Source organism: Bidens hawaiensis, unplaced genomic scaffold (genome assembly GCF_021521415.1).
Source record: "Bidens hawaiensis isolate Kalapana, Puna unplaced genomic scaffold, B.hawaiensis_p1.1 tig00000001_1, whole genome shotgun sequence".
NCBI lineage: Eukaryota > Viridiplantae > Streptophyta > Magnoliopsida > Asterales > Asteraceae > Bidens > Bidens hawaiensis.
The window spans coordinates 7,414,582-7,428,105 of NW_027491014.1; the positions used below are offsets into that span (position 1 = coordinate 7,414,582).

The 13,524-nt window shown below is 34.4% G+C and overlaps 1 long non-coding RNA gene across 1 annotated transcript in view; it reads right to left on the minus strand.

The window, feature by feature from the left end:
• Positions 1-317: 317 nt before the first annotated feature.
• Positions 318-13,524, minus strand: part of LOC143608425 (uncharacterized) — a 294,467-nt gene continuing 281,260 nt past the window's right edge. The window contains exon 2 of the long non-coding RNA XR_013149315.1: positions 318-1,247. This is a non-coding gene — a long non-coding RNA (uncharacterized LOC143608425). The remainder of the gene's footprint in view (positions 1,248-13,524) is intronic.

The window sequence follows — 13,524 nt, forward strand, 5'->3', positions numbered from 1 at the left end:
AAACAAAACATATTTTTGTATTTTTGTTGAGTTTGAGCAGAGAATTATATTGACCAAATTGTCTTTCCGTCACAGTTTTATATTTCAGCGATATTATGACTGGCGTTAGATCAGTCATTGATATTGTTGTCCACTTAAATCTTATAACAAGCCTTCAAGCATTTTTGTGATATGATTTAAGGTTCAATTAGCGCACAGAATATCAGAAACTATCAGCCCCTAATCTCGGTTCAAGCTTAATTTGATTTTTGCCAAATCACCCCAACTTGACTTAAACCATTATAATGTTGATCAAAATTTTAAATTTTGAATATTTGAGCAATGCATCAAGTTTCTTTTACTATGAGTGAGTATGCACGAGTCCATCTGTCGGCTTACATACATTGTATCCCTTGGGGCCCGTTTCTTATTGGTATTAAGACGCACGCAAGGGAGGAACAATTTGTATGACTAACAGCGGATTTTGATCAAGTCAGTAATTTAAATTGTACAAAGTACTTCGATGATCAAGTTTAATGACTTTGGGTTTGCTCTAGAAAGCGAGTGAAATATTCATGCTTATGAATGTCCAGATGATTAAGCCGCATAAAGACTCACAGTGTCAAGAATCCTAACGCTTGTTATTTGCTTTATTATATTTTTGGGTGATCAACAATTATAAGGCTTGAGTATGACTGGTTATTACATTTCTGCCATCTTCACCGAGACATTTGCCAGAGACTAACACCCCTTTCAATTTGGCTTGTCTTTATGTTTATATCACTTACTTTACTCTAACAGCTTGTTTAAGACCTATCAATGCACTAATGATTAAGCACACAGTCTTTTGAGCTTATTTCTTTCTGGACTTGGGGTCAAATAATCAATGTACTATAATTTTCTCTTTTTGCTTCAAAAACTCAAAATTTTGAAGTGCATAAAACAAAATGATTTAAAAATTTCCCCAGTTAATTTTAAGTTCATAAATTAATGGTTATCCTATTCATCTACTAGTAGAAAACAGGACCAAAACATGCAAGCATGCTTCACAAACTTAAATAACTGACTAAATTCTCAGCTAAAAATAAAATAGAAAGCTTAACGAACGCCCCAAATACTTTCCATTTTTCAGATAAATGGCTATCCCGAAGATTTCAAGAAATTATCAGGACCAAGCATATACAAGTATATGTTCTTCGAAATAGAAGCAAATGACATAATTCTCAGCGATCATAAGCAAAAAACTTTTTGGATTTTTTCTTTACAAACTGACAAACACAATCTTTTTATCTTTTTCGGATTTTTCTTTGTAAAAGCAAGAAAATTCACATTCTTTTTGACCTTTTCAAAATTTTATATGTAGAAACAGAAATCACAATCTTTTTGAATTTTTTCTAATTTTAAAATGTTTTTGGTTTTTCAGATATTAACAAGAAGAAACAATATTTTTGATTTTTCTATATTTTCTAATGTTTTTGGGTTTTATCTATATAAACTCAAAGCTCAATATTTTTGTATTTTCTAGAATTCACCCCCTAAAACCTAAAAACTTAAATAAAGTTAAACTAAGACAATAAAACAAGTAAAGATAATTATCCTAATTTTAGGATCTCAGCAAGGGTCTTCGATCCATTTAAACCAAGCAAAAATTTAACACGTGTTTTATCAAACGCTTTGGTAAATAGATCGGCTTTTTGAAAATCAGTGTGCACTTTCTCAAAATCAATTAATTTCTTTTCATAACAATCCCATATAAAATGATATCGAATTTCGATATGTTTCGTTTTAGAATGTTGTACGGGATTCTTGGTGATACTAATAGCAGCAGAGTTATCAATCAAGATGGGAGTAGTAGGAAACTTCAAACAGTAGTCGCGAAGATGTTGTTGTATCCACAAAACCAGGGAACAGCAACTCGAGGCTGCAACATACTCAGCTTCGGCGGTTGAAGTGGAGACCGTTGTCTGCTTCTTACACTGCCAGGAAACAAGCCGGCTTCCTAAGAATTGACAACCCGTTGTAGTAGACTTGAAATTGATCTTGCATCCTCCATAATCTGAGTCTGAGTAGGCGGTAAGATCGAAAGTAGTATCTTTGGGGCACCATAAGCCGATGTTAGGATTTCCCTGTAGATATTGCAGAATACGCTTGACCGCTGCCAGGGGAGTCACTCGGGGACTTGCTTGGTACCTAGCACATAAACAAACAGCAAACATTATGTCGGGACGAGAAGCTGTTAAATACATTAAAGAACCAATCATGGCACGATAAAGGGTCGGATCAATGGTATCCTCCAATTCATCCGGTGATAAATTGTGACCCACAGGAAGAGGAGTAGAAGGTATTTTTCCGGCAGTAATCTTGAACCGTTCCAAGACATCGTTCACGTATTTTGTCTGATGAATGAAGATTCCCTTCGCAGACTGGTGAACCTGCAACCCTAAGAAGAAATTCATCTCTCCCATCGAACTCATCTCGAACTTGGTTTGCATAGACTTCTCGAACTACTTACATAACTTGTCGTTTGTAGACCCAAAAATGATGTCGTCAACATAAATCTGAACAAGCAGAAGATCATCACCAATGTTTTTATAAAATAAAGTGCAGTCGACAGTTCCACGTTTGAAGCCATTATCCGTCAGATGGTCGGCGAGCGTGCCATACCAAGCTCTCGGGGCTTGATGAAGACCATATAATGCCTTGTTTAATCGGTAAACACGATCAGGATAATCAGGATCCTCAAAACCTGGAGGTTGTAAGACAAACACTTCCACGTGAAGTTCACCATTGAGAAAAGCACTCTTAACATCCATTTGATACACTTTAATATTCTTGTAAGCAGCATATGCCAGGAAGATTCAAATCGACTCTAATCTTGCAACTGGAGCATAAACCTCAGTGTAATCAATACCCTCTTGCTGATGAAAACCTTGTACCACTAAACGAGCTTTGTTTCTCACAATTACCCCATGATCATCTTTCTTACACTTATATACCTACTTAGTCGGAATTGCCTTCTTGATTCTAGCAGGTCTGTCAATAAGATCCCAAACACCTAAACGAGCAAATTGTTGTAATTCTTCTTGCATAGCTTCTACCCAAGAAGGATCTTGTAGAGCCACACGAGGAGTTGTCGGCTCAACTTGAGATAGAAAGCAAGTAAATTTAGCAACAGCCGCAATTTCATATGCATGTAAGTCAGAATGAACATATAAAGCATTATCGTCACTTGAAGAAGCAATTTGACGTCGTGTCTGAACCCCTACATCAAAATCTCCAATAATGTTTTCTTGTGGATGGTAATTATGAATCCTGAGAGTAGGATTCTCAGAAACAGCAATATTTTCGAATAAATTAGTGTAATGTTCACCCAACTAAGGAGATGAAACATCAGTATCAAGTTCAATAACCTGATTCACATCAGTATTATCATCAGATGAAGTAGACGCATTATCATCATGAACTGGAGATTCATTTACAGGTTCTTCAATTGGAGCAGCAATTGTAGCTTCAACATCATTTGAACTTGCAAATCTTGGAATTTCCAAATGTTCTTCAACATAAGCCCGAACCAAATCTTCATCTGGATGATCAGTTGATGAAGTGAAAGAATTAAATAAACCATTATAATCAAACATCCAGTCGAGACCTTTCCCTTGTGAAGGAGTAGTATACTTTTGACAATCAACATGGTACTACTCTTCAACACAACCAGACGTAAAATTGAAAACCCGTTTCTTAGGTGACGCATACCCTAGGAAATAACCTTCAATGGCTTTTTCTTCAAATTTACCCACATCTTTCTTCAGCATAGTACAAGGACACCCGAAAGGTTCCAAGTACTTTAAGTTAGGCTTTCGATTATTCAATAATTCATAACTTGTCTTCTTTAGTCGTTTAACCGACAGAACTCGATTAAGAGTATGACAAGCTGTATTCACAGCCTCATTCCAGAATTGGACAGGATGCTTAGAATCAGCAAGCATAGTTCTTGCAGCTTCAATCAAAGTTCTGTTTTTCGTTCAGCAACGCCATTTTGTTGAGGTACATACGGTGCACTATATTCACGATGAATTCCCTTTTGGATACAAAAGAAATCCAGAATAGTGTTTTTGAATTCAGTACCATTATCACATCTAATTCTCCTCACCTTTTGTTTGTAAAGTGATTCGATTTTTGTGATAAGGTTTTGTACCAAAACCAGCGTTTGATCTTTCGAGCTCATGAATAAAACCCACGAATATCTCGAATAATCATCAGTCACAACAAGACAATACCAGTCTCCAGAAATACTCGCACGATTCACTGGACCAAACAAATCCATATGAAGTCGTTCCAGCGGAGTATCAATGGAATTGAATACCTTAGATGAGTGCGATTTCTTCTTTTGTTTGCCTTTCTTACAAGCAATACAATGATCAGATAACATAAAATTTTTCAACGACACCCCCTCAACCAAATCATTCGCCATTAAATAATTCATCTTTCTAACATGTATGTGACCCATTCTTCTATGCCAAAGTATGGAACCTTTCTCGGTTGCTTTCGAGACAAAACACGTTTCGATTGATGTAGATGCTCTAGAATTCATATTCAAGACATAAATATCATTTGATCGTGGTGATCGCATGACAACCATGTCCTCGGGAATCACATACCCCGGTTTCAGAATAAGACACTCTTTATCGGTGAATACGGTAGTGTATTTCTTAACACAAATCTGTGACACACTCAATAAATTATGATCCACTTTATCACAATAATTCACTTTTTCAAACGTAGTCTTCCCATTTGACACCTCACCTTCTTGTGTAATCATACCCCCAGAATTCCCAGCAAACGCCACATAACCCCCTTGAATATTTCTCACGTTTGATAAGAGGTTTAGATTTCCAGTAATATGACGAGAACATCCACAGTCAATGATCCATTTTGCACCAGACATGGTCTTGGATGAACCCCACACACAAACAAAAGTGATTAGTTCAAAAAGGCAGCCCAGGCCTCAGTCTTGGGCACCTTTTGGTTTTCTTTCGAAAAATTAACCTTAGTTGCATTCAATTGTTGTTCAGCAACTTTTGAATAAGTTACAGGTTTCTTTGACTTTCGTCTCAGATACGCAGCTTGAACCACATTTGAATTAACATTTTTGCATATTGGTTCAGTAGGAATAAACTTAGGTTTCACGGACCATGAGTTTCATTCATATGAACTACCTTTAGAGGATGTATATTCGAAAACATAATATGAGTATCATCAGCATACGATATAGGTCATTTCAGAATCTCCTTAATCACAGGAACCGGTTTGGAATGGTCCTTGATAAAAGGATGAAGATTCTGATGGTACTTCTGACTACAATCCCTCACAACATGACCAAGTTGACCGCAAAGGAAACAAGTTCGCATGTCTACACGATGTTGTTGCGAGGTATTTGGAATGGATGACCTAGAAGTTTGATGATGACTCACATTTTTAGTCATGCTCTTAGCAAACTCATCGGATAACTCAGATTTCTTCTTTAGATAAAAATCCAAATTAGAACAGTTTGAAAAACTTTTCAAAGTGTCAGTTCCTGTTGACTTAACAAATTTAACTTGCTTAGCTTGTTTTAAAACTTGTTTTGCTCTCGTCATTGGATCTGATGAAACTGATGTTTTCGCTTGAGCATATTGACGTTCAAGTTCAAGAACTTTGGAAGTTTCATTGTAAAACACACTTTCAATTAGTTCGGGTTTAATGATACTAATTGGAATGTCTTTTTCAGTGAACATTGTGTCCATCCCCTTTAACTTAAACACACAAGCAGGTGATGGTTTGAGAACATTAGGATTGATAAAACGTAACAAATCCTCATCAGAAACTTCGGGTTTTTCTGATTTCTTAGCCTTCACCGGTTTAACAAACACATCTTGTTTCATCTTGGTTGTGTGTGAACCATACACAGCTTCCTCAAATTCATGAGGTTCACACAGTATGTGATTAGAACTTGGAATGTTCTTGTTTTTTTGTATAATTTCAGGTTCATACACATCCTCAATGATAACTTTGTCCAAATTTTCAACAAACACTTTGTTACTTTGAACATGAGGTTTATGAGGAGCACATTGGGATTTAACAGTTTCAGACTTGATGGGTTTAGATTTTTCTGAAATCACAGGTTCTTTACAAATTACATCTTCCTTAGTTGGAGCAAAAGGATTAATTTTATAATCATTGTGAAATGGTGGTGGAATTTCAACAAAACCAATACCTTTCTTTGAGTCCTTTTGTTTTCCAGAAACTTCGATAATTTCATTTAACAGAAAAGATGAATTTCAAAATTTACCCAATTTGTTCTTCAACTCAAGAACCTCGTTTTCCAGCTCAGTTATCTTTGAACGATGTTTCAAGATTTCTTGAAACTTTTGATCATTAATTGTCATTTTCACAGATAACTCAGCTTTCACATCATCATTACTTATAGTCAAAGCCTCAATTTTCTCCTTTTAATTAATTTGAGAATTCAAGGATTGTCTATAGGTATCTTTCAATGACACAATCTCTTTCAGTAAATTATCATTTTGAAGTTTTAATGAATCAATTTTATATTTGTTATAATCACAATCAACACATGATATCTTAGAAGAAGTAGATTTACTAACCTCATTTTGGTTAGCAGAACAAGCAGATATGGAAGAATCACTGATTTTTGCCATGCAAACAAAATTGATTGGACGATCTTTGCTTGACACATCAGATTCAGAACCGGAATCCTTTTCAGACGAGATCTCACTTCCATTATCTTCTTGAGTATTCCCAGTAAATCCAAACATAGCCAGATTAGCTTGAGTATCATTACACAGAAGGCGTTGAGACCAATCATCACTATTAGTCAACATTGCTTGTGACCAAGAACTTGATGGTTTCTTTTCAGCATCATTACCTCGTGGTGTTGACAAGTTTGAACTTTGACCACGAGGACCAGTATAATCCTTCTTCGGTTTATCACATTCTTTTGCAAAGTGACCAAATTCTTGACAATTGTAACATTTTACTTTCAACTTATCAAATCCCAACTTTTTGTTTAAAGCAGGAAAATCTTTTCCAGTTCTTTGCATGAATCTTTTTACCTTTCTCACTATCATAGCCATATTCCACTTTAGATCCATGAGTTCTAAATCATCAGGATCTATTTGATCATAATCTTCATCGGTTAAATCACTTGTGGCAATCTTACTACTCACCAAATTCTCATAGGAAGACATAAAAGCAGACAAGAAGGCAAAATTCTATTCAGCCTCCTTTATGTTTACATTTGATTGGGATGAGAATGGTTTAGTAGATGATGCACTTCCCGATACCCCAGATGAACCAGAATTACCAGACATATTTCCAACTATATAGAAACAAGCTTGTGAATCACTATACGAAGCATTTGCATTTTCACTAGCAGCTTGAGTAAGAAAATCAGTTAATGGAGATATGGTTGAACTGAGAGGCATACTACCACCATAGAAGGAAGGATCATGACTTTCCTTTGAAGATTTCTGACACTTAAGATCATATTCTCTAGCTTCTATCTTTTGCAGAAACTCAATTGCAGTCAGATCTTCATTTGCAAAATAATTATTTTCCTTCAAAACCATTAAGAACGTAGAATAAGAACTTGGAATTACACTCTTAATCGTATCAATCTTATCACTTTCAGGGACTTCTATTTGCATCTTGTCCATTTCAGCAATCAAGTGATTAAACCTGGTAGTCATTTCCTCAACCGTCTCACCCTTTAAAAGATTAAAGTTTCTAAATTGAAACTTAAGCATCACTTTGTTACTTTCAGCCATGTTACCCATACTTCTCTTGCGAAGATGTTGAAATAAAGCAACACATCTTTTTATGCTTCCAACTTGGTGAAAAATATTTTCAGGCAAAGCCATAATTAGAGTTGAATAAGCTTTTATTTCTTTCTCTAATGCTTTCTTTTCTTCAACAGAGTATTGCGAGATAGCCTTTGGTGTAAAACCCGTAGTCTCATCTCCAATCATAGGAACAGTATAGACTTCATCTAAACAGTAAGAACAGTCAGGATGCACTGATCCTAAATGAGCACGAAACCGAGGTTCCCACTTGGCAACGTCACTGAACTTCATCATTCTTGGACATTTCGAATGTGAACCTATCTCGGTATCAAGTTGCAACATTTGTTGCATCATCATGTTTTGAGACGCCAATGCATACATACCGGCCATTTTTTGAAAAGTTTCAAAAATTAAGGGTTTAACGAATAAGATTTAAGGTTTAACGATCTGTAACTGTAGCGAACTGCAAACAGTTGTAGCGAACTGTGAACAGTTGTAGCGAACTGTAAACAGTGTCTAACGAATCAACCCTTAACGAATTTAAGATTGATCAATGGCGAAGTAACTTAGCAAATGAGAAAATTGTTTAGCGAATCACAAGTCAATTTAACGAATTGACCAAACGAATCACAAAAGATTAGTTTAACGAATCAGAAGATAATCAGTGGCGAATCATTAAGGAATGCTTAGCGAATCAAGATAACAAATCAGCTACAGTTGATTAGCGTATCAACAATAGCGAATTAGGTTGTTACAACCTTTTGTAACAAACTCTGACAACTTATGCCATGTGGCAAAGGTTGTTAGGATACAAATCCCAAGTTGGACGCGTATCACGCGAATCGGTTAATCTAGATAACGAACTAGATAACACGAACCAATTACTCACACGAACTGTCTAACGAACCAGGTAACGAAGTAACAAATTTGATAACGAATCATGATGAAACATATAGCGAATCACCAGAAAGATGATAACGAATCATGAAATCTTCAAACATTCAAAGTGAATTTCCAGAAAATTATGAACATCATCTTCACAAACCCAGAAACCCAACAATATCAAATTCGTAATATAACCTCGTTACTCAACCAAATCGTACAATCAACCTACCAAAATTCTCGTAACAACATCTCGAATCTAGTACACTAAACCGCGATACCAAACGATTTCGATTATCGATCCAATTATACCAATACACACATTCTGTTTCGTCCACAAAACAAAACAATACCGAATCACCTTAAACCAATCCAAATCGTAATTCCAACTCACAATACCTTACCAATACTTAAATCAACTCAAATCCAATCCAAATTGTCCATAATTCAATCAATTTAACTACCAATTGATTCAAAACCAAGCAAAACAGAAAACTAACAAAAACAAAACCAATAAACCACCAAATCAAGTGTAAATTGAGCACCAACGGCTCTGATACCACTTGTTGGAACCCGTAATACCAATCAATAACCATAACAAATCTCAGATCTGTGAATATCCCATTAGTACTAGATCTAGCTCATAATTAACATCGATTCAGTGTTGTCTATATGTATATCTATTATCAATATATTATCAGTAACGTTTGTATAATATTAGGTGAGGCTTGAGAGAGAGATAGGACAGCAGTTCGTTAATTAGCTCAAAACTTAAATTAAACAGTGAACAGTGGTTCACTATATATAGAAGGTGATCTGGTTCGTTAACATCCACTAGCGAACCAGCTTCCCCTTCGTTACATACATAAGCTTAGTGAAGCACCCCCTGATTCGTTAACATCCCCTAACGAATCAGGAGGGAATACATTAATTAACTAGTTCGCTAACATCTCCTAGCGAACTAGCCTTTAACTTAACGGACTAACTTAATAAACAAACTATTTATTACAATAAATAATAAACAAAAACATTAACGATCGTTACAAAGACTCAAGACGCAAAACCGTGCACTAACAGAGTTAGTTCGATCAAATGATTCATTATACGAACTTTATACAAGCCGACCCTAACCCTAAATCAAACAACATATAAATGTTTATAATTATGCAATTAAACGGAGATAGATAGCCCTTTTAGCATTGCCAACCTAACCCCTATGATTAATTGGATTATAGCACCCTTCAAATACGTTGTTCGTTGTTGTTCTTTGTCGGCACTGTCGTGATTCAATTAACGCTTTGTTCTTTGATGTTTGAGGTAATTAGATATATCCTTATACTCGCCGAGATCTCCTTTTCATTGGCCCTATAATGAATTAAGCAAACGAAGACTAGATTAATCAATTGATTTTTCTAGGGCTTGCTTATGATCTGGGTATCTTCTGTTCTGTTTATAATTGTTTGTTATCAGGTTTAAACCATCTAACACACCAGCTCGCATGGCTGGTGTGCATGTGTAAAGACACTCGATTGACTGGAGGGCGTGGGTTCGAGTCCCTCCATCATCAGTGTGGTGTATTTTTTTATATAACTCATGAAAATAGTATATTAATCATTTAACTTAAATTATTAATATTAGATAATTAATTCTTATTTTTTTAACCGACGTATTAACAAATCACGTTTTAGAATCTTAGTTCAAATCACATATTTATGTATATATATATATATATATATATATATATATATATATATATATATATATGTAGGTATGTATGTATGTATATATATTGTTAGTAAAATTAATAAATGTTTTAATATTTAAAAGGAGTTTTAATCTAAAATATATTTAATATAGTTTTGTAAATTAACGTGTTCAAATATGCAAATTCAAGTATTGTATAAAAGATTTCAGTTTATTCAAATATTATTATTTATTGATCATTTACAAGTTATCTTTATTAATAATAAGAATGTATATAAACATTAAATTTATTTTTAGTTTAAAATAATTATTTAAAACCAATCTCTTTATATAATTTATCCCAAGTCCTATAAATATTTACTTAAGTATTTTTATGTAACTTTGTATAATTAAAATAATGTTATTTATGATAAACCGTGTTAAATGAAAGTAATACAATTGATAATAAATCTTTGTAATATAAAACTTTCGTTAGAATGTGCCTGATCACCGAATCTCGAACCTTATTTCTAGTTTTTAGCTTCGTAGTCAATCCATATTTATTTTCCCACAATTATTCTTTACTTGGGATTTCTCATCAGTGTTTTCCCGAAGAACTTGATCTACCTTTATAGCTTAACGAATCACATCTCTTTCTTAATTACTAAGGTGAGTAATCACTCCCCTTTTTTCCTTATTTTTAAACCTTTTTGGGGACATGTGCGTATCTTATATATATTTATCTATTATCTAGTATTCAAAACCGCAACTGTTAATCCTTGTGTGTATATCAGTTTATGCTTAACTTGATATTTGCTTACTTGCTTTATTTGAATGCTATTGCTTACTTCGGCAACCGATGTCCATTTTTATGGCAACGGTTTAGTCCTTGCTTGGTAACCAATGTCCATTTATATGGATTGGTTGAGCCCTTTCTTTATGGTTGATTTCTTTATGGTTTGCTTTCTTTATGATTTGATTGATTGTTTATGTGATATTGCTTAACTGTTTATTCTCACAGGAACAGTTTGCATCTTTTTTTATTTACAATATGCTATTATTGTTGTGTCTTAAACTGGTGTTTTACTCACTCAACATGTGTTGTTGACAAATATTCTATTTTATACGCATATGTAGGTTATCGTAGAAATTTAATACAGGTTGGTGAAGACTTAGTGAAGAATTTAGAAAGAAGAATAGTTTAATCAAGAAATATAAATTTTGTATTGTTTTATGAATTATGTACTTGTTTGTATTGATTTATTTGATAAATGAGTTTAATTAATAGGTATTTCCATTCAAGTATTGTATGATAGTACCTTGTGAGCTATGGCAATCACTTCATGCCCCGACATTTCCGCCTTAGGTTGGGGTGTGACAGTACCGATGATTGGAATGAGACCATTGGTTTTACTCCTAAAGCTATTTCACAATATTCTCAAGAGGAGAAAAAGGCATTGGAAGTTGAAACAAAAGCTTATTCAACTCTTACTATGGCTTTACCAGATAATATATTTCATCAAGGGGGAAGTATCAAGATTTTTGCATCTTTGTTTCAATACATCAGAATGAGAAGTATGGGTAACACTGAGGAAAGTAAAAGGGTGATGTTAAAGTTTCAATTCAGAAACTTTAATCTAGTCAAATGTGAAACTGTTGAGGAAATGACTACTCGTTTCAATCATTTAATTGCTGAAGTGGACAAGTTAAAGATTGAACCATCTGAATCTGATAAGATTGATACAGTAAAAAAATGCTTTACCTAGTTCTTACTCAACTTTTCTAATGGTGTTGAAAGAGAATAACTATTTCAAGAATGAGGATTTGACTGCTTCTGAGTTTATGCAAAAAAGTTGAAGCTCGAGAATATGATTTAATGTGTCAAAAATCAACAAAACATGATCCATCTTTTTATGGTAGTAGCATGCCTTTAAGCTCGACAGTTGCTCCAATCACTGCATTCCTTAGTCAAAATGCACATGAAAACTCAACAACTTATAATGATCCACGTGCATTTTTCTTTACTCCTGGAGTTTTTGGAGGTTCTGAATCTTCTGGTAGTTCTGGAACTTCGGCTACTGCAAATTCATTTACTCCACCACCGAATGTGAACATCAAAGAAGCCGAACAGAACTTTTCGTTTCTTTGTGCTTTTATGACTTTATATGAGAATTTTGTTGGTAGTAAAACTGCATCAAGTGAATTGACTGATGAAGACAATGATTAAGTAGACCCTGATGATTTGCAACTCATGGATCTTAAATGGAATATGGCGATAATCGTGAGAAAAGTGAAGAAGTTTATGCAAAGAACTGGTAAGGTTTTACCTGCGCTGAACAAGAAGTTTGGTTTGATAAACTATAAGTCAGGTGTTTCAATTGTCAAGAATTTGGTCATTTCGCGATAGAGTGTGATAAACCGATGAAAGAATACAATGAACCTCTAAAGAGTGATAATGCTGATAAACCATCTGCTTCGGGATCACAAGCCTTACTTTCTACTGCTGATGGAACTGATTGGTCTCAACGTTTATTATGCAACGAGAATCAAGCAAATTTGGCTATATTCGAGACATATGTAAGATTTCACGATGCAAGTGGGAATGAACTATCATCTGACATTGACACTGATTCAGACTCTGATTATTCTTGTCGTATGCAGCCAACTACATTTGCATGCATGGCTAAGATCGATGAGGTTAGTCCTTCTTCTTCTAACTTTGTTAATTTTTCTGCTAATGTGCCTTGTGATACTTGTGAGACAAACAAGCCTAAGTTAGAAACAATGAAAGCCCATAATGACAGTTTGGTAAAAGAAATTGCTTCACTTAAGGACACTTATAGAAAATCAATAGAATCTCAAATGATATCTAGGGAGAAAATAGAAGCATTGTCTGTTAGTAACCATGATCTTAAGGCTGAATTGTCTGTCAAAATGACAATTAATGATCAAAAATTTCAAGAAATCTTGAAACCTCATTCCAAGATAACCGAACTTGATAATTAGGTTCTTGAGTTGAAAAATAAATTGAGAAAATTTAGAAAATCATCATTTTTATTGAATGAAATTATTGAGGTGTCTCGCAAGCAAAAAGATTCAAAGAAAGGTATTGATTTTGTTGAAATACCACCACCGTTTC